Source organism: Myotis yumanensis, unplaced genomic scaffold (assembly GCF_028538775.1).
Source record: "Myotis yumanensis isolate MYYU_CA2020_CCGP unplaced genomic scaffold, mMyoYum1.0.hap1 SCAF_2, whole genome shotgun sequence".
Lineage (NCBI taxonomy): Eukaryota > Metazoa > Chordata > Mammalia > Chiroptera > Vespertilionidae > Myotis > Myotis yumanensis.
Window position 1 is genome coordinate 163203363 of NW_027223753.1, and position 18653 is coordinate 163222015.

The 18653-nt window shown below is 44.0% G+C and overlaps 1 protein-coding gene across 6 annotated transcripts in view; it reads right to left on the reverse strand.

The window, feature by feature from the left end:
- Positions 1 to 18653, reverse strand: part of MUC4 (mucin 4, cell surface associated) — a 52858-nt gene that overhangs the window by 33455 nt on the left and 750 nt on the right. Inside the window, exon 1 of one of the 6 annotated variants that reach the window (XM_070406447.1) lies at positions 8805 to 8816. The exons of the other annotated variants lie outside the window; for them this stretch is intronic. The gene's annotated coding sequence lies outside the window, so the exon portion shown is untranslated. Of the gene's footprint in view, positions 1 to 8804; positions 8817 to 18653 lie in introns of those variants that run through there. 6 annotated transcript variants of the gene reach the window in all.

Here is an 18653-nt window from a genome sequence, read left to right on the forward strand (position 1 = left end):
TTTTTAGTGCATCTACTTTCCCCATATAAGCAATAATAACCAAGAACATATGCTTCAGTCTCAGAGTAGTTTTAAATTAAGATACACATGCATTTCATGCAATTAACAAAATTCAGTATTGTCACATATCCTCTTCACACATTTCTCCCACAATATAATTGGATGAGTAGTTTTCTCTTTTTTTCGTAGAGCTTCTTATTCTTATCCTCATTCCAGTTTTTATCCCTTCCAGTTTTCTTTTTATTGGCCTTCTAATCCCATCCTCCCAAATCTTCCTATTTTCATCCCCAGTGAAAATCTTTTAATCTTTTATTCTCCTTCCTTTCTCTCTGCTATTCCATCTGAAATGCCAAAAAAGCTTGCTATCCTGTCAGCACCTTCTCCTGCGAGAAAGAGAGGAAAGCAGTTGTGAACTGTATATTTGAATGCTCACCGTGCCTAAATACATGCACTATTTGACAGTACATGTGAATAACTTGCATTGTCTTAAACAACTTTGATTTCAGTATGAAGCATTTGGGAGTTCACCCAGCAGTACAAGAGAATTTATCAGGACTCAAGTTTAAAGAAACTCAGTTTTCCCTGGAACAATGTGGGCGCACACTGCCTGATATTAAAATGTAGAGTCATTTTAATTTCATTTTACTTTCCCAGAGGACCTTCTTTATGCACAGCCCCTTTACCTACAATTCAGATCATTCTTTTCCTACTTCACTTTTCCCTGAGAGTAGAGTAAATTCTGTTTACTTTTCAAAATCATGTGAGGTCCTGATCTCAGGACAAACTCATGTTTATAAACCTCAGCCAGCCTACAAATTTTCAAGGCACCACCACCTTACAATCACCAGGAAGGCCACGGACAGGTGAGATGCAGGGTCCATAGAGCCTGGGGCCCAAGCTGCTTTTAGCATCCCACAAACTGTTTTCATGTGAAGTTTCCACACAATCAGAAGAAAAATAATCAATGCAATAATAGTGAACATGTAATAATGAATCCAGCCTTGACTGCACTGATCTTTAGTTCAACCGAATCTTAAAACATACTTTACAAATGTTTTTTTTAATAGAGGAAGGGTCCCAGGAAAGCAAAAGTGCCTAAGTTCCATGAAAGTCCTTATGTGGCCCTTTTGCCAGATGGCCTAAACAAACTTCTAGGCACCTTAATAAAGATATAGAGATATAAACATCCAATCATTATATTGTACACCTGAAACTAATATAACATTATATGTCAGTTATATATCAAGTTTTTTAAAAAAATTTTTTATTGAGTTCAAAGAGGAAGGGAGAGGGAGAGAGAGATAGACACATCAATGATGAGAGAGAATCATTGATTGACTGCCTCCTACACACCCCCTACTGAGGATGAAGACCTGATACCCATGCATGTACCCTGACCAGGAATCGAACCATAACTTGACACTCAATCCCTGAACCACACCGGCCAGGCTATCTCAGTTTTAAAAAGAGATAGGCATGTTTACCAATGACAATCTAATTTCATTTTATATTTTACATTAGTTCATGTATTTTGTATTGATTTTCCCAAAAACTATCTTTAGCTTTAAAAAAAGTTTATTCCCAAAACTACAGAGCCAACCTCTTTGACTCAACACTTATGTTGATGCTAAAATTTCCCCCCCATTCAGTTATTGAGATATTACAATGAATCCAGTTTTAATAAATGTGTAGTATTTGGTTCTTTATTGAAAATTTTTTCTCACTTATCAAGAGATGTTCTCTTAAGTAATATGAATTCAAGGCTAAGACACTGCTCCTTTTTTGAAGAGAGCTTTTTTTTCTCAAAGGTTTCAAAATACTTAACTAGAAGGAGATTTTTCATGATTAGCCAAATTCAAAAGTTTCAGAGCATTAATATGGTTAATATTGAGAAGAAAGTGCTTCTCTGGTTGTTAAGGTCTCTGATGGTTACATTCAAAACCATAAAAGAAAATTTGTCAACTACATACACTAATTTTTTTAATCCTATAATATAAATGTGTTTTTTTCAAATGAAAAAAAGCATCATCTTTTTCCCCCAAGAAATTTAGAATAAAATAAAATTTTAATTTTTTATTTTATTTGAAGTGCCAGTCTTTCCTGCTAAATTACCAAATACTCCATCCCTTAAGACAGCCTGTGAAATACAAAGATAAAGACAAGCTTCTTCATTATGGAGACAACTAGCACCCATGTATAAGCAAAGCCTTCAGACCCATGGCCTGATGTGCAGCCTGGGCAGCCAGGCAGGACCAGGGTTACATGAGCCAGATGTTTGTATACCTACATCTTTATTAATGTGCCTGAACTGCTCTGGGTTGAAAGTTTAGACATGCCTGGAGGGAAGCTTAAAGAAAAAATCTGCAATAAAGACTAAGGGGTGGAGAATTCAAAAAAATACCAGTATATGCGCCCCTATGTTCATTGAAGTATTATTTACAACTAGAGGCCTGATGCACAAAATTCATGCAAGGGGTTCATCCCTCGCAGCTGTGGCAGCTTGCCTTGGCCCTCACAGCCCTGGATTCATCTGGAAGGTTGTTCAGCTGTCCAGTATAATTAGCATATTATGCTTTTATTATTATAGATAGCCAAGATATGGAAACAACCTAAATGCCCATCAACAGATGATTGGATAAAGTGGTACACATATATAATGGAATATTACTCGGCCATAAAAAGAATAAAATCTTACTATTTGTGATAATATGGATAGACCTAGAGGGTATTATGTTAAATGAAGTAACTCGGACAAAGACAAATACCATATAATTTCACATATATGTGGAATCTAAGAAACAAAATAAATGAACAAACAAAACAGAAACAGACTCATAGATACAGAGAACAAACTGATGGTTGTCAAGTGGGAGGGGTTTGGGAAGATGGGTGAAAAGGTGAAGGGATTAAGAAATACAAATTAGCCCAGCCAGCATGGCTCAGTGGTTGAGCAACCTATGAACCAGGAGGTCATGGTTCGATTCACGGTTGGGGCACATGTTCAGGTTGTGGGCGCGATCCCCAGTATGATTCTCTCTCACCATTGATGCTTTAATCTCTCTCTCCCTCTCCCTCCTTCTCTGGAATCAATAAAAATAATTTTTTAATAAAGTGAAATACAAATGTGCAGTTATAAAATAGTCACAGTGATGTAAAGTACAGTATAGGGAACCCTATATAATAAAAGCCTAATATGCAAATTGTCCCCTTGGGAGTTTGACTGCTTGCTATAATGTGCACTGACCACCAGGGGGCGGCGGAACATCGGTGATGCGGCACTGGCAGTGGGCGGCAGTGGAGGTGCTGCCGGTCCGATGGGCCCTGACGAGAGTGGGACCGTGGCAGGATGATAGAGCAGGTGAGTGGGCGGTGCCACGCCAAGGCAGGTGCAAGCAGGGGTCCGATTGCCCTGCAGACAGCGACCAGTGGCTGTGGCAAAGGGAGGCCCCTCCCCTCTGGCCCAACCTATCACCCCATAGATGGCGACCAGCAGCCAGCAGGCCCTGATTGCCCAATCGGTACTGGGCCCCAGGCTGGGACGGAGAAATGGGTGGCGGCAACCAATCTCCTGCAATGCCTGGGCTGGGGGCTGCAACCTCTTGCCGGCTACCTGGGGGCAGGGATAATGGTGACAGAGGTGTGGTGAGAATGCCAGGTGTCCCTGTCCGTTAAGCTCGCTCTCACTCCCCCTGCTACCGTCCCCTGGGAAGTCAGAAATCGCGTGCTGGGGAAGCCCCCGTGCTCAGGTGCTGGGTGCCTCTTCTGGGTGAGCCAGGTTGCAGCCGCTGGGACCGCAGGGGCCAGTTGGGCTCTCTGTGGGTTCAGGCACAAGCTGGTCTTCAAGGCTGGCCAGGAGAGAGCATGTTGCCCGCCCAGCTTCCGTGCAGCGCCACTGGGCGGCCCAGAAGCCCACGTTGCGCCCTGGCCTGCGGGGTCCAGCCGCTCACCGCATCTCTGCGTGGGGGCTCGGGCATTGTGACTCAGGCAGAGAGGGGTGCGTGGGGGCCCTGGTCAGCTGGACCCAAACATCAGCTGGGACTTTCCACACCAGATGCTTGCGCTTCAATCGCCAGCCAGGCCTAGAGATTGCACCTGTGCACAAATTTCATGTATCGGGCCTCTAGTATAGTCAATAATATTGTAATAACTGTATGGTGTCAGGTAGGTACTAGAATTATTGGGGGGATCACTTTTGTAAGTTATATAAATGTCTAAAACCATGCTGTACACTTGAAACTAATATAATATTGAATGTCAACTGTAATAGATTTTTTTAAAAAAATTTAAATACTATGGGGTGGAGGTGCAGAATTCTCATAGAGTAAAGCACATGATTAGGGTTGCTTCAAGTAAAAAAATAAAAACACCTCAGGAATATAACAGCTCACGGCTGTCTTGCTTATGAGGAAGAAGGCAACGTTAGACTACAAGGGTAATTAGACCATTTAAAACTCCATGGTTGGAGAGAGTGTTAACTCTTTCAATGTGAATTATAGCAATTTTTAAAAAGCAAATTAAGTTTCTACTCCTTTCTTTTCTTTTTCTTAATCCTCTCCTGAGGATATTTTTCCATTGATTTTTAGAGAGAGTGGAAGAGAGAGGGAAAGATAGGGAGAAATATCGATATGAGAGAAACACATCAATTGGATGCCTCCTGCACGTGCCTGACCAGGGTCCAGGAGCCTGCAACTGAGGTACGTGCCCTTGACTGGAATTGAACTCGGGACCCTTCAGTCTGCAGGCTGATGCTCTATCCCAGTGATGGCAAACCTTTTGAGCTCAGCATGTCAGCATTCTGAAAAACCCTAACTTAACTCTGGTGCTGTGTCACATATAGAAATTTTTTGATATTTGCAACCATAGTAAAACAAAGATTTACATTTTTGATATTTATTTTATATATTTAAATGCCATTTAACAAAGAAAAATCAACCAGAAAAATGAGTTCACGTGTCACCTCTGACATGCATGTCATAGGTTCGCCATCACTGCTCTATCCAGTGAGCCAAACTGGCTAGGGCTCCTTTTTTTTCATTTTTAACATTTGTCCAAATCTAGCAAAAACTTATGTAAGTGCACATACCCTAGCCCTGGTCACATCATAACATTATGTTAATTTAATTGATCATGTCCAGTGTTGTTGTTTTCAATTTATTTGCTATGCATAATATTTAAATACCAAGCTGTTTGGTTTAAAATATTTTATTGCACTCACACTAGCTACAGACAAAGCCTCAGCCAGCTCTAATTTATTAAAAATAAGTGGCTCACTTGCAAACACCTATACTTAAATAGTTACTAATTACAGGTGATACACTTCTCAGCTGGTGTGCACAAATGCATGGACTGAGCTTCAGAGTGTGCTAGGAGAAACTCGGGCCCTACTTAATCCGAAATGACTGTGCTTCAACTTTAAAGGCACTTCCTTTATTTTAAATTATGAGTAGATTTGTTTACAGGACAGCAAATCTTGTGCCTGCTCTCTCCTCAATAAAGTTCCAAAACTTGGTTTCTCCAGATAAAGTTTGGATTGGAAAACATTCAATAATAACTCTGCAATTGTTATTAACCTTATTTCATCTTCTCAAGCATAAACAAGAGCATTCATCCATCATCTGCCTTTGAGTCACCAGACAGAAGCTATTGACAAGCCAAACTTACTAAACTTATTACAGGTTCTTGGCAGTCAGCATCTTTCAGAGCCCACATCACCCTGTAAAAATCAACATCAGCAGCAAAAGTTTCTTGAGAGCCCAGTCCAATTTTGTAAGTAAAGATTTTGTTTGTTTGTTTGTTTATAAAAGTAATACAGCTCCATTTCCAGCAATGTGGCAGAAGAGATAGGCCTTTATCTACAAAACCTGCAAATGCCAGATAATGTGCAATACATGTTTTCTAAATGCAGAGCTGAGATCAGAAGAAGGGAAGGGCAACACTCGGGGCTAAAGGAGTTGAAAACTAAGATGGTAAGTTAGTGTGTTTATGAAATTTGCAGATTTCTGAGATCTAGTGTTCTGAGTTTTAACCCTGTATGGGAAAAGAAGACAGTGATCTTAAGTCAGGACACTGTAAATTGAATGTTTTCTGCATAAAGCTGGAACCCTCAGTGAAAAGATTAACTAGAAACATCAGGAAGAAATAAGGAAAAGAAAGATGAATGAAGGATCTATATATATAAAAGCCTAATGTGTAAATTGTACCCTTGGGAGTTTGACCAGGAGACCAGGAGTTTGATCACTCGCTATGACATGCGCTGACCACCAGGGGCGGCGCAGAACGAAGGAAGGCCCCAGCTAGTGGCTGGCAGCTGGGGAACGGGGGCCCCTGCCAGCAGCCGGAAGGCCCCGATCAGCCCTGATCGCTGGCCAGGCCTAGGGACTCTACCCCTGCACGAATTTTGTGCAGTGGGCCTCTAGTATAATTAAGAAAAGGAAATAATTTAATGATACAGAAACAATTGAAAATAAAGTCAGTAAAGTCAAAAATTGTTTTTTTTAAGATAAAATAGACAACCCCCGGGCAAGGTTAATTAAGAAAAAAAAGAAGAAGAAAAGAAAAGAAGGAAGGCTGTGGCTGGTGTGACTTGTTGGAGTGTAGTCCCGTACACCAAAAGATCGTGGGTTCCATTCCTGGTCAGGGCACATGCCTAGGTTACAGGTTCGATCACCAATTGGGGCGCATAATGGAAGCAACCAATCCATGTCTCTCTCTCACTTCTCTCTCTCTCTCCTTACCCCTCTCTCTTAAAAAATATCAATATATATCAATAAAACATATCCTCAGGTGAAGATTTAAAAAAGAAGAAGAAGAAGGAAGGAAATATTAATAATTAACCTAACTTTACAACTTAAGGAACTAGAAAAAGAAAAAACTAAACTTAAAGCAAGCAGAAGGAAGGAAATAATAAAGATTAGAGAAGAGATAAATGAAATAGAGAATAGAAAAGCAATAGAGAAAATCAATGAAACCAAAAGTTATTTTTTAAAAATATATTTTTATTGAGTTCAGAGAGGAAGGAAGAGGGAGAGAGAGAGAAAAACATCAATGATGAGAGAGAATCGTTGATCAGCTGCCTCCTGCATGCCCCCCACTGGGGATTGAGCCCGAAACTTGGGCATGTGCCCTTGACCAGAATCGAACCTGGGACCCTTCAGTTTGCAGGTCAATGCTCTATCCACTGAGCCAAACAAGCTAGTCCTATTTTTTTTAAAAGATCAACAAAATTGACAAAATATTAGCTAGATGAAATAAGAAAAAAAAGAGAGAAGACCCAAATTACTAAAATCAGAAATAAAAGGAGACATACTAACAATTCTACAGAAATATAAAGGATTATAAGAGAGTACTCTGAACAATTATACACCAACAAATTGGGTAATCTAGATAAAATGGTCAATGTTTGTTTTAGAAACACAAAACCTATTAAGACTAACTCAAGAAGAAATAGAAAGTCTGAATAAACCTATAACTTGTAAAGAGATTGAATTGGCAATCAAAATATTCCCAACAAAGAAAAGCCCTGAACCTAATGAATTCACTGGTGAATTCTACCAAACATTTGAAGAAGAGCTAACACCATTCTTTTCATACTTCCCCAATAAATTGAAGAGGAAGGAACACCTCTTAACTCATTTTCTTAGGCCAACATTATCCTGATACCAAATCCAGGCAAAGACACTATAAAAAACAACAACAACCCACTACTAGTATACTATCCACTATGACCAACATTCCTTATGAATTAATGCAAAAAATCCTCAATAAAATAGCAACAAATCAGGTTCTGCAGCATATTAAAAAGATTATACAGCATGAAATATATTAAGGAAGACATACTCATTAAATACAAATTGCAAAATAGATAATTGAGAGACCAAATGTTTAATCTCCCTACCCAGACAACTACATTGTTTTTATGTCTTTCTAGGATTTTTTCTATGCTTTAACAATATAGATAGTTTAACTTACCCAGTATTTATAACTTAATATCCTGTTTTTAAATTTTACCTGATATCATGAGCATTTCTTCATGTTTTTATTTTTTGTAGACATAGCCTGAGGATAGACAAATCTTTTATGTCTTGGATGGTAGTTTTTTGTCTCTTTCCCTTTTTGGACACGTGGAGGAGCTGGCTCGAGGGGGCTGGACCAGCTAAGCCCAACAGCAAGATCTTGGGTGTTGCATGTAAATAACTCCCCTTGCTGAGCTCTGGAGGGCCCCTTTTCCAGCAAAGCCATGTCCTCCACCTGAATCCTTTCATTGTTGCCATTCCCATCCCCCAGCAGCACAGGTCTCGGTCCTGGAGCACTTCCCTGAGTGTGTCCAACTGTAATCACCTCTCTGTGGCCTAATGAGAGCTTGGGGATTGTGCACTATACTGCTTCTTTGCTTGCCTTTCTTTAATCAAATTTACTTTATACTTGTTCTATTGTGTTGCTAGTATGCTTGTGATAGTGTGTGTGTGTGTGTGTGTGTGTGTGCCCCTGCACGCGCACGGATGCGCCCATGCCCCTTCTGGAACATTGGACATCACCTTTATACATTAAATAATATACATCATAAGAATAGCCTATAATTAACTTACTATTTTCAATGTGTCTCTATTATACGAGAAGCTTTGATGATTACCTTTGTGTATAATATTTTGTTTTGTTTTTATTAGTTCAGCTCATTTTCTTAACATAAGTAGAATTCTGGTTAATGCTGTTATAAAAGTTTTCATGTCATTAATACACATTGCTAAATTTCTTTGCAGAAATATCATGCCAGTCTACAGTCCCATTAGCATTATATGAGAGTGTACCTGTTCCAAAGATCCTCCCCCTTTGAAAAAAATATTTGCTTGGTAATACAAATCTTAAATCTCTTCAAACAGGGCTGTGTCTGTCTTTTGAATCTTTATTTAAAGAACTTGCTAGTCCTGGGCTGAGTTGATTAGGTGCTTCTCTAGGGAATAGCAAGGTGGGCCGCTTCCTGTCTATGACAGTTTTATTGTGTAAGAAGGGGAGTAGGTGCAGTTTTAACAAGTCTGTAAATCTGTTGGGCTTGTTGCTAGAGGGAAGAGATTAGTGTTAGTTACAGCAAAACTACAGTGTTGTATTTGTCTTTCATCACCACTTAAATAATACCTCTCAAGCCACTCCTTCAACAGATTATTCGGCTATTTATGGAAACAGTTCGCAGTTAACCCACTCTACTAAGCTTGACTAGGTTATTTGTAGGCCAGTAAACCATGGGGGAGGGGGCTCCAGCTTTTCTGGAACAAACTGATTTCATCGTTTACCAGAATGCAAGCCAGGCTACCCGGTTTCCATCAGTGTTGGACAACCGAAGCTCGTTGATCTCCCCTTGGCCAAATTCATAACATATTTTCAGAACAGAGAGCTAAGCTTTTGACTGTGACGAATTGATATCTGAGAGAAACAGATTCTCTTCTCTTCTCTCTCCTTTCTCTATGACACTTGAACTTCTACTTCACGGGAAAGACCAAAGCCACCTTACTTCATCTCCTTTGATGTCCGAGAATCTTCTCCATCAGGAAATGTCTCTGCCTTCACCAGGCCCCCTATCCCACACCAAAAGAGAGGCTCAGTCTCCACTGAAAGACTGTACACACACACACACACACACACACACACACACACACACACACACACACAGTGTCCTGTCTGATTCCCTCCCCCGTCCTTGGATGGTGTAGTCCATCACTTCTCTCTGTCCAAGAGTCTCTTTCTGCATTGTTCCTTCTCTCCCGATGGAAATCACATTTAGGTCTCTCTTAACCTAAAATAAAAGCCTTTTCATTTGTCTTGTGTCCTCCTTATCCCCATCTTTGTTTCACCCATGAGCATCCCCTTTTTCATCTTCTACTTCTCAAAATGTACCCGAAAATTGAATCACCTCACTGAAAACACTTGCCTCAAAAGTTACCCCAAAATTTTCTTCCTGATCACCAAGAACAATTTTCTTCTCAGTTCCCATTAGTAGCTCTGAAACTTGGCATCATTCATTCATTCATTCATTCAACAAATATTTATTGAGAAACTACCTCAATATTCTCTCCTTGAACAGTATCCCTTGATATTTGCACAGTCTTGCCCCCGCTAACGCTGGACAATTCTCCACCCAACACCTTCCCTTTTCCTCCTGTTTCTTTGCCACTTCTCTTTTCTTCTCATCCCACAGATGAAGTCAGTCTTCTGGGTACCATCTCCAGTCCTTTCCCTCTCCTTCTATACCTTTTTTTCTGGCTAAATTACATCTACTTTCATGCCTTACAAATCTGTAATATTACCCTGACTTCGCACCCATTTTCCAGACTCACGTTTCCAGTGATTTCCTGACTGGTAATGTCAGTCCCTCAGGTATTAGGGCCAGAAACCCCTGAGTCATCATTGATTCCTTCCTCTTCCTTGTCCCCAACATCATAGTTTGGCAGCAACTATTATTCCTCCAAATTATTTCTCCCATCATGGTCTCTTGGGCTCTTGTGTTACCCTTATTACTCTCACTTTTTGTTGACATGCTTATTGATTTGAGAGAGAGGAAGGGAGAGAAATAGAGAGAAGCATCGAATGGTTGCCTACTGTATGAACCTCGACCTGGGATTGAACCCCAGGTATGTTTCCTAACCAGGGACCCAACCCACAGCCTTTCAGTGTATGGAACAATGCTCCAACCTACTATGCCACACTGGCCAGGGCTCACTACTCTAACTATTGCCACAGCCTCTTAATTGCTCTTCCTGACTCCCCCATTCCCTACCTTGACTCTTAGCTTCCATCACACCACTGCTGAATTGTTCTTTAGCTATGGAACCAGGAAAAAGAGTTTTGTATATCACCTCCTTAGCAGAGATTGCTGTAGAAAATGCCTATTGGATGCCCTGGAATACAGAGGCTTGGATCCTTAGGGCATGGGTCTAGTTGCCTTATTAGAGCCATAGAGAATGATGACTGGAACTGTTTCTGTAATCCTCTCACAACTGTGATAAGAAAACCAGAGTCCTGAAGCATGTGTCCTCAGAGGGAGGCCATTTGCAGCTGGCTCACCTTCCTCTGGTTGTGGCTGAGAAGTGTGTAAGAGTCTCGTCAATAGGTCTGTTTGCACTGTAGGACGTTTCTGTAATGAGGAATGCTCCTTACCAAGGCACTTCTACCCCACAGGCAGTTTCTGCGGAAGACGCAATCTTCACTTTGAGTTCTTGTGTATCAATTGACTTGTGATTAATGACTCATACAGCTGAGAATACGGGTTTCTTTGTATTTCTTTCACTAGGTACATACCAATATTGATAACGCATATTTGTATAGTTTGTTATAGTTTCTCTTAGTTAATAGTACCCCCATTGAACAGGTGTGGAAAACTGAGATTTGAATAGGTCAAGTGACTTGTCCAACATTACATAGCTTGTAAATGACAGGGCTGGGGCTCAAAGGCAAGAGTAAAGACTTGGAAGTTGTGAGCTGTGGCTCAGCTGTGGGACAGTCATCGAATGCATGGCCTCTCCACAGCTGGGCTCTTCTAGCCCTACCTCAAAAGAGCTGACGTAAGAAATGGAGAAATGGTGACCGACCTGCCCTGGGTTCTTGGCCTGCCACAGGCTCAGTGGTCTGTGTCTGGGGGCACATTTTCAGGATCAAACGATGTGACACCAGGCTATTTCTGCCAATTTTCCTAGTGTCTCCTTTTCTGTGATGATGTCAGAGTGAGTTGTGACGGGTGTTGACCCCTTGGAGTGATAAGACTATTGTCAGAAGACATGTGTGGCATCACCTAAGATGGGTAGTTTTCAAGAAGTTCTCTCAGGGTCAGTGAGGGCCCCGGAGCTGTCACTGAGACGTGGCATTCCTCGCTCTGAGCCCTGGGGTCCTCCGTGGATTTCTCCGCTACCACTGCAGTCACTCAGCTCTTATCCCTTGAACAGTGTCTGGTGGGAGATGTCCAACAGTTGTCCTAATGCTCTCACGGCTGCAGGATGACAAGGGTGATGGTGCCAATAGGCAGCATGTCTCCTGTGTGGCCCTCTGGTGACTCCACAGGTATGAGGAGACAGGGGGTGTGTTGTTGACTTAGATAAAGGAGTGGTGGCAGAAATGGTGATGATAGGGAGATAACATTGCCACAGAGTGGTGCAGTCACTCCCTGCAGAGAAAACAAAGCCTGTGTCATGCACGCATATGTTGTGGGCAGAGGCTTGTTCTTAGTGCCTGGTCTGTTTGTCTTGAGCTATTCCAGGTGCCCATTAACCCCATCACTCACAAGGTTTCCCTTTTCTGCTGTTATTTCCTGCTTGGTGAGGTTCTTTGCCAGGCTGTGCCTAGGGCAGTATAGAGCCAAGGAAAGCACCTAACTGCAAGGATAGCTTTGAAGAGAACATGGACTCTTCAGCAGGTGTCCTGAAAGGTGTGAAGTTGGAGGGGGAGGCAGGACCACCAGCCTCGCTGCCCTGTGTAGAGAGCCCAGAGCCATTTGTGTGTCTCAGCTTCAGGACTGGAACAGCCAACCACCCCCCCAAGCCACCCCCTCTCATCATGTCGGGATGCAATCTCAGCCCCCCTCACGGAGGAGGAAGCAGGTTGTGCAAACTGTTGCTCACACACAAATCTTCCCTTCTCAGGATCAAGGATGAAGACTCTGTCATTCCCTCAGAAACTCTTGGTGTCCTAAGACTGACATGTCTGAGAGGTTCCTGGGCTGTGGGTGGTTTCAGGATTCTGCCCCTCTATGGTCAGGGTTTGTGTTCCCATCTTAGAGGAAACAGAAACTGTGACCAGCGCTGTGACTACTGGGTATTTTTCCTCCATTGTTCTTAGAACTCAAGAAGTGGAAAAATGCTACCTCAAAATGCCCTTAGGACAGTGGTAGGCAAACCACAGATCGCGAGCCACATGCTGGTCTTTGGCCCCTTGAGTGTGGCTCTTCCACAAAATACCATGTGCGGGCGTGCACATACAGTGAGAAGTTGACTTAAAACTTTAAGTAAAGTTTGTTAGGTTAATTTTAGGGAACGTTGTGGAGTGAAAGAAGATGTAGTGTTGAGGATTGAGAAAGGTATGTTGAGATGGTTTGGACATATAGAGAGGATAAACGAAAGGAGATAGACAGAACAAGTATACAAGATGAGTGTGGATGGGAGAGTTGGAAGGGGTCGACCTCAGCGAAGGTACCTCAATCAGACTGAGGACGTTTTTAGCAAAGGCCAGCTTAGGAGTACCCTAATTAAGTTAATAACAATGTACCTACCTATATAGTTTAAGTTTAAAAAAATTGGCTCTCAAAAGAAATTTGAATCGTTGTGCTGTTGATATTTGGTTCTGTTGACTAATGAGTTTGCCGACCACTGGCTTAGGATAACTGATCTCATGATATCTCCAGCACCTGGAACAGTGACTGGCACACAGGAATTACTTCACAGACATCCGTTGAATAAATGAAGTCTTGTGTTCCCATCTCCTGGTCATTGGTTCCTTCAGCTGAGATTGGAGAAAGGTTTGAGGTTACACCAGTTTCTCCTTTGACTGCCACAGTGGTGCTGGAGCTAGAAGGAACCCAACATGATGGTTGGAGCCTGGGAGGTGTGACCAGCACAGCTGCAGAATTGCCAAACTCCGGGGGGCAACTCCAGGCTAGGAGGGTGGTGCCTGCCTTGGATGGAGCCAGGGAGAGATGAGCTCCAAAACCAAGATGGTGGAGGCTGGAGATTGAACTTTTGAGGAGAGGAAGGCATTGGGGAAAAAGAAAGTTGGACCTGTGCTGGTGAGCATATAATCAAAGCTGGGTTTTGAGGCTGTTGGCTTGGTTCTGGAGCTTCCAGGGTTATCACCAGGGGCAACCGTGGTGCTTATCACACCAGATGCTGGGAGAAATTAGGTCAAATGACCTGTAGTGATATCGAAGGTAAAGAAATGTCTGGTCAGTAGGCATTGTTTGAAGTGTGACTTCAGTGGTATAGTTGGCGAAAAGAGATAAGGTTCTTGCCTTGGAGCCAACTGTGCAGGGTGGATTCTAAATTGTTTTCCTCAATGTTATTGACCTAAATTTTTGAGGGCAGCTCAAGGGAGGTGGCTCCATTTACTAATAAGGGTATACGTGAGAAAGCTGTAATGATGTCAGTGACTTTCCTGATACCCCAGTTTCCTCAGAACAGAGCTCAGCTGGACTTTGACTTGGGGAGAAGGGAATGAAGCAGGAAAGCTATGTTGTAGTAACTGTTGTGGTTTGGTGATTCCCGACACACATGGTTCTTCTGACACCCCCTAATGAGGCCCTTTCTGAGCTTGAGATGGACAATTAACAGACCATGGAGTGGTAAGAGCATGGGTTCTAGAGTCAAACTGACCAATATTCGCTGTGTGACTTGGGCCAGTTATGTGATCTCTCTGAGCTTGGGGTCTTTATCTATAAAAAATGGGATGATGGTAGATAATGCCAATACCAATTGGGTAATGTATGCGAAGTGCTTAGCTAGGTACCTAAGCTCAATAAATGGCACTCTGTGCTGCCTATTACCTTGGTCTCTACAAATTTGGGGAATCCTGGCCAAGGCAGCAATCCTTGGGACTGTGTCCTTATGAGGGCAGAATTTCTGTTTACTATTGTTTTCACACTTATCCCTTCCCTTCGCAGATCCCCACTGCTACCACCAGGCCAAACCACAGCATCTTCTGCCTGAACTCTTGCAGCCGTCTCCTATCTGGTCTCCCATATCACCCTGGCCCTCTTCCAATCTGTTTTCCCCCACGGTATCCAAAGCGATTATTCCAAGGTTCAAATCCAATCATGAGACTCCTTTACCTAAAGCTCATCACTGCCCATTTTAGTTCCTTAAAATCCACCACCCATTCCATGGCTTACAAGGCCCTGCATGATCTAGCACCTGCCTACCTCTTTCAAGTCCTCTAAAGGGTCAGCTTCATTTTGGACTCAGCCTCTCTCCCCCTGCCTGGCTCAGGCTTTCCCGCCCCCAATGCCCACCCCTCCATCTGGCTTCCTACTCAGCCTTCAGGACTCAGCTCAAATGTACCACACTTCCTCAGAGAGGCCTTCCCAGACTCACTCATCTAAACAAAGTCTCCTTATTTTACTCTCACCATAATATTCATTCAATACTTATAACACGATCATAATACTTATCACACTACATTTGTAGCTGGGAATTTTTCTGTCATTATTTTATGTCGCACTGTATGCTAGATCTTAGCTACAAGAGGCTGGGCCCTGTCCCATTCCTCACTGTGCACACACAGTGCTGCCCTAGAACAATGTCAGCTACGTGGGAGGCACTGCTTCAATAGTAGTTTAATTAGCAAATGCATGGATGAATGAATGATGGATGAATATCTCAGCAGGGCTTGTGAATGCTTCTGTTCACTGATGGGCTGGGCTGCTGTGGAGGTGTGTTTGTCAAGGGTTGTGAGCTGCCGTGCAAACCCAGGGAATGAGGAATTAGAACACTGAGTTGTAGTCCCAGGTGCCCTTTTTATGGGCTGTGTGACCTTAAACAAGCTTTGGAGGTAGGAATCATGACTTACTCATCTTTGTGTCCAAAACGCTTGGCACAAGTAGAAGTTCAGCAAGTAAATAACTCCAAACTCTTTCCTATTCTGAATTCCTCCAAACCCACTATCAACAGCACTTTTAGAACTCAAGCTGCAACTTGAGTTTGGGTATCTCTGTAGAGAGCAGATGTCTGTATAGACCTTAAAAACGCACACGTGAAGAAGGGAGCTGCCTGCAGCACAAGCCAGTGCCCTCTGCGGGAGCCAGGCCAAGGCTACAGAGGCCACAGGCACAAGCACAGGTGCCCAGCTCCGGGGCCTGGTTAGAGTCTCACAGAAAATCTTTAGTATTTCCGCTTCTACGAAGAGCCAATAACCTGAGTTCACCTCAAATCAAGCCCTCAGCACTGTGCTGGGGAGTGCGGGGGAGATACAAAGATGACTAAGTATCTGCTTTCCATGAATCCAGCTTAGTAGGAAGGAAGATGAACTGTAGAGGCAAAAGTCTGGAACTAGGAAGAGAGACAGCCTACAACGTCTTCAGTCCTGGTCTTCGGAGAAGCGGCTCTAAGAGCTACATTACGTGCCTATCTGGAATGTTCAGCAGTTTCACGAAACCAGAGGGCATAGTAGCAAACCACTTGTTTGAGCACATAAAAGACTAACTGCTTCTTGGCCTCCCCCGGCAATGAAGATAGATATCGCTCGCCTTTAAAACACCGCCAGCACAGCCTCTGCCTCCGGAGCTGTGCCCAGACACCAAGGGCGTGGAGGAGATTGCCAGCCAAGGAGCCGTGAGGCACCGGTGTCAGCCAGAGCGGGGCCTCTGACTGATGGCAGAGCTGGCATTCAGTCCGAGCATAAGATAAGCCACCTTCTGAATAAACTACGCTGGCCCTTGCAACCACACAGGAAGGACAGGGTTTGTTTTCCAAGGTTCAAGGATTCTTGGACGAAAGAAAATGCCTCTGAGCCAACACAGGTGCCCATTCTGTTCCCGGCTCCATCACCCTCCTCACCCCCAATCTCCCAACTCTAGAACGGAGTGGTTCCTGTCTCAAACAAGATTTCATGGCTCTTCCATTTACACCAAATACTACCTCGTTTTATTCTTTCCACGAGCCAGTGAAAAAGCCTCTTCCCATTTGACTCATGTTGCCAATGCAAACACTGAATTGAAGGGACTTTTCTCATGTTCCCTGGGCTGCTAAGTGGCAACCCTGACATGGGGTCTTCTGATTTGAAATTCCTGCTCTTCACTGTATATTTTGCTGAACAATTGGCCTAAATTGGATTGATTTTCTTGTCAGGACCTCTTGTTCAGAAACTCACTCCTTTTGGATGTTCCCAAGATCAGTGAGAGTTTCTGGAGAGGAGGGAGTAGATGAAGGGGAAGATGACCTGTGGAGGCTTTTGGTTCCCTTGGTGGCAAGTTGGGTAGGTCTCTCCCAGACCAACAATCAGATTGGAGGTCCTCTGAGAGGGAGAGCAGGAGACCCTTCCCTCTGGGGCCCTCTGTGATCAGGGATGTCCCCTGTCCTGCCCTTGCTACAGTCCCATAACATCCCTGTGGGCCCACAGGGTGGTGGCCCCTTGGTTACTGGGCCACTCATAGCCTGAGGCTTATTTTGATCCCGTTTTTTTACTGCAGGGCATGGAATCAGGGTTGCCAGGCTTCCTTCTGAGTCATTCCTACCAGGAGCCACTGAATTCCAGTTGGCCCCCTGCCCAGCCCACCTTTTTCACCTCCTTTCCTCCTTTCACATTCAAGAGCCGGGGCTTTTCCTTAAGGAAGCCCTTACCACTGTGATGCCTTTGTGGTTTCTCCCTCTGGTCTGGGCAGAGGCTCTGATGCCTGCTCCAGGGGTGGCTGGACAAGGGTGTTGGCAGCAAGCAAGTGTGGAAACAGACCCTAGATTCAAATATAGTCAGGTCACTCATGAGCTTCCTCGGGCATCCAAGAAAATGGTACCAACCAGTTTCCACTCTCCCAGAAGCTCCCATGAGAAGATATGGGAGGCTAACTGCCCATTCTGCGGAGACTACTTTCTCCTCCAAAGTCCTCCTGATTCTCAGTCAGATGCTTGGGATGCCACCTCCCATCCCACAGCCACCACTTTCCTGGCCCTTCTCCATTCTGTCCTCTCGTTAAAACACAGGACTCAGGGCTCCAGGGCATCCCTGCCCTTCTCCAGGGCTATCACAGGGACTCCCTTTCACCTTCATGGTCCTTCAATCCCTCGCAGCCCATCGCTCCCCACCTCGCTTTCCCTGTCCACTCCCATCCCAGTTCTTGCCCCTTTAGGCTCCTCTCCACAGACTTCCTGGCTCGTCCTGAGCTTGAGGACTCTAACACAGGGCCATGTGCGGAGCTGGTACCAAACACTTTTTGTACTAACTTTAAATCACAGAAAATCAAAACTTGAGAGCTTAGGAATCTGCAGGCCATGCCATTCACTTTTTATATCGAGGAACTGAGACCTGGAGAGAGACACACTAGGACCTAGTCACAGGGACCAGATCAGTTCGTGGCAAAGCCAAGTCTGGGCCCCCAAATGCCTAACTCCAAGCCAACCTCTCCCCATTGCCCACGGTCAGGACCCCCACGAACATGCCTTCTTCACATCCCTCTATTTTATTCCCAGAACAAGACCCAGGACAAGCCAAGTGGCCTGGCTCCAAAGGTTCCTTCTTGTGTGATGAGTTGGGGGACGGGGGCCCTGGTGGGGGAGGGTTGGGGAGGTGGTGGTTGTTTCATTCGCTTTTAGTCAAGCCTTTAAACATTGTGAAGAAGCCAGACTATTCCCTTCACCAGCATTGTGTCTCTTGTTATCTGTAAGAGAGCCTATTCCTTCCAACCCACCACCCATGAAAGGATTTCTTGGTGAGAGCCTCCCCAGGCTTGTTAAGCAGGGGAAGGAGCAGTGATCCTCTCTTTGGTTTGGGTTCCTGGCCCCTCACAATCTCCTGGGCCCCAGATCCTCTCAGAAGACTCAGACATCCAGAAATACAGAATAAAACCTGGTCCTAGGGCAGAGGGGCAGCTTGGAAGGTGGTGGGGAGAGGTCAGGGGAACATCATCAACAGGCCTTGCTTCCACCCAACTCCAGCTCCATATACAGAGGGGCCGTGGGGGAGGCCAAGGCCAGCAC